Raw genomic sequence first — 4,093 nt, forward strand, 5'->3', positions numbered from 1 at the left:
TGATGCTCTTTTTTGGAATATAGTAGAATACTGTCAGAGCAACAGTTTAATGCAAAAAACTGCTCTTAGTGTTGCAGGCACATGGATTATTACACTTTGTGGAGCTGAAAGAGCAGAATCAGGTCCCTAGTTTGTACAACCTTGAAATAACACACTTCTTATCCAAAAAACAATAGAGCAAGATGGAGCTAGAAAACTACAGGTATTTTTAAATGGTTCTGTTAGAAACTATCATGATTAAATTTAGTGCTCTGCTAAGAGTGGAAAGGATTTTCTTGCTTTTCCTAGTTTGTGTGAGGTAGATACTGTTAGGGAAAAACCTCTTACATTTGAGAATGTTACTGATTCCTGGAAATACCTGACTCTAAGGTTCCTGGTTCAGATGGCTTCAGTGAAGATTTTAGTCTGAGTTATGTGTAGAATAGACTGCCAAGGGCAGCAACAAAGAAATTAAGCTATGAACATATTCAAAAACAGGCCAGAAAACAGGATCTGGGAAACATACATTGCAAGTTTGTTATACAATGCAGTTGTGGTCCTCAAGTTTTTAAAAGATCATTCAAGTATTGGGAGAGAATTTAGAAAAGGGCAACAACATTCCTGAGAGGTATGAAGGGGAGATGACACAGTGTCTTAATTATAACATGCAAATATCTAAGGGGGTGGGAGTGTTATACAAAGACCCTGGAATTAATTTGTTTAGGTTAAAAGATAAAAGCATGACTCATTGCCATGAACTAAAATAGACTAAGAACAGATTGTTGTTAGATATTGGAAAGGGCTTTATCAACTAGAGATTTAAATATAGTGGTGCCTGCTAACATCAATAAAAATAAGAGGATAGATTTAAAAAAAAACTATTTATTTATTTAGGAAGTATTAATTAACAGGTTTACAAATCCTAGCCATGCAAATATCAGATACAAAATGATAATCATTTCAACAGTGAGCATTTGTTTAAAGAGACATACAGTAATTTATTCATCAGAACTCTGCATATCAGGATGTTACAATATTGCAGAGTGAGCATCATTACAACACCTATCTGTAGTTTCTAGTGATTTTATTAAACCAAGATAAATCTCTGATTACACATTTAACACACCAGGCATGTATATTAAATGTTAATATTCAAAAAAATTGGACAGGTGCGCTGTTTTCTTTTTCTCCCAGATGAATGTGCTTCATCTGAGTATTGAATAAATGGTAACTAAATATCTATGTATCCGTTTGTCCTCTATTTTGCTGAATAGGTAATCAGTGCATTAATTTTTCTGTAACAACAACCTCCCATATTTTTGTAATCATTCCTTAGATAGATGTACTTTTAGAAACATCATTTCTGGATACAGTGTTCAAGTGTGCCATGAGGCAGTTCATGGACGGTAATGTGAATTCATTGTTTCATTTACTATAGTATATATACACATATAAATATATATTATTCTCACAGCAAATAAGTTAATAACTTAGTGCAAGTTGATAACTTAATTGGTTAATAACATAGGGAAATCATCCTGATTGGTTAATTATTGCATCACACAGTGTTTTAATATCCTGTGCTGCAAAGAGCCATAGGAGACACATTAAAAAGCCACTTGCAGCTCAGATAACTTTTTTCTACAACTCTTCCATAACTTGCCTTATATATCTTGTTAAATATAAAGGTCCAGAATTATGTCACCTATATACACTAGTTTCACTTCAAACATTGACACTGAAATACTGGTCAAGGTCATGGATGCTACAATAGATACAATATGTTACACTGTCAATTGTTCAGCAAGAAGAAATAGAGCTGATAAGTGTCCATCCCTATTATATCAATGTCCAGATGCAGAAGTGGAATTACTAAACCTGTACTGTTAAACCCACAAGTTACGTTTTCAAGGGTGTAATTTTAAGTGTGACAATGTGGTACAGAGCTTGCAAATACAACTCAGGTACAATACAAGTTCTAACCACCAAGGAGAGGGGGGAAGAAAGATTGGATTAGTAGGCTAGAAATTTTGCACAAACCAGCTTGCACAGCGTAGTAAGGAAGCTGATCACAAGCACAGCAGAAAGTGCTTGTGACAGGCAGGGAGATAAACTCAGAGGAAACAAGGCAGAAAGAGCAAAGGGAATCTTGACAACTGCTGAGGTCACTACCAGCAGGAACCCCCATAGAGAATCACACAGAGCAACACAGACATGGGATAGATGTTATATAGAAGAGATAGCATCAAATATGTTGTTGCCATTGAAAATACATTATATACCTGAATCATTTTCATGTTAAATACACAGACTCCATTGAAAAAGATACATTAATCATGGGACAAACCCTGAGTTCTTCACTCCGGCCCTCATCCTGCAAGCTTATCTGCACAGGCAGACCCACACATACATAGCTCCAGTGAATTCAATGTGGTGGGGAGGAGTCTGCTGACATGTAACAGTTTCCTGGTTCTGTTTGTATTGCACTCAGTCCTTAAATCATGCAAGCCCCCACTTAGGCCAATGGCCTGGCTTGAACTTGCTCAGAACCAGGGGGAAGACATGTCTAAAAGAGGCAGATACCCCAACAGTATACAGAGATACATTTTCACCACCACTGTTTTTTCTGCTGCTTGCCGCTAGAAGCAGCTGCGGTGCAGAGCTGGGTAGGTACCACATTCTTCTTTGTCCTTTGTTCCCCTAGAGTCTAGCAAACCTGTGGAAAAAAGTAGTGATGGGGCACACTGAGTGAGAAAGAATGGCACTGTAGATTGTTCCCCTCTCAACACACCTCAAGTACTCACCATTTCTCTCTCCTCTGCCTGAAGTCCCCCCACCACTTTGACCATTCCTCAAACATACAGCTAGTGTCATTCTGTGTGTCTGTTTGGTTTGGTGCCACCACTTAGGTCTGCTGGCTGAGGTCTCTTGCTCCAGGCAAGGAGAGCAGGACCTGGAGGTGACCTGCCTGGTGTTCCATGACCTGGGCCCAGGGTATCTAAAAGATTGTCTAAAGTTCAATTTGACTCCTCTGGCACAATGAAAGTTTCTACAGTAAGGATAGCACTCATCAGTAGAGGAGACAGAAGTTTCCTGAGGGGTGGTCTGAGACAGTGGAATGAACTCCCACAGGAAATAAGGACCATCACAAACTTCACCATTATTGGATCTTGCCTTCTATAACATAAATGCATAACAGGTATATTTAAAAAAAACAACTCTCCTCCTCCCCAAAAAATTCTCAACCAAACCAAACCAAACCAAACCTTCAAACAAAAATAACCTACCAAAACAAGCCACTCCACAGCACACACTTTTCCCTGTAATGAAAGGATGAGAGAACAAACAACATGTGACAGATGTTAGTTATGTTGCTTAATGCACTACTGGAAGGTGCTCAGATACTACAGTTATGAGCACAGTCCAAGAACCTATATAGGATACAACAGAATCTGGCCTAAGTGCCATGACAAGTAAGACTAGTTCTGCATTTCTGTTCAGGTCCTAGCACTGGCCTTCTTTCACACATTTCTAGGACCAATGTGGCCAGGTTGACACAAGAAGGTGAAATTTGCCACTTCCAGTAAGGGTAAATGTAGACCCTAAGTGTTTCTATGTGTATATAGTATGTGAAGATTAATACTTTGTATTTACAAAGTGCCATTCAACCAAGGCACTCAAAGTGCTTTATATCATTAATTAAACCCACAAATCCCTGTGAGGTTGATTGGTATTATCCCAATTTTAAAGGCACAGAGAGGTTAAGAAATTTGTTAAGGAGACAGGTATAGAACCCAGAAGTCCATTCTAAGTCCTGTGCTCTAACCACTAGAGACACGAGATCTTTGTTGATATCTTCCTGGCAAATGTCTTCTTGGCAACTGTCATAATTGCATGAAATGTGTTGCTATTGGAGGATGGTGGTTTTATGCCAGATGGTTGTAGAGTGTTCCACAATATAGCCACTTTGAACAAATGAAGTAACAGAGATTATGACATGTACGTTTTACATATTGATTTTCCTCAATTGCACTGTTCAGGGTAGAGTTAGCAAAAACTTTCTGCACCTGTTAAAATGGCTATCTTCAAGACATTTAACCCATAGATAAAGATG

This window comes from Trachemys scripta, chromosome 6 (genome assembly GCF_013100865.1).
Source record: "Trachemys scripta elegans isolate TJP31775 chromosome 6, CAS_Tse_1.0, whole genome shotgun sequence".
In the NCBI taxonomy this organism is placed as follows: Eukaryota; Metazoa; Chordata; order Testudines; family Emydidae; genus Trachemys; species Trachemys scripta.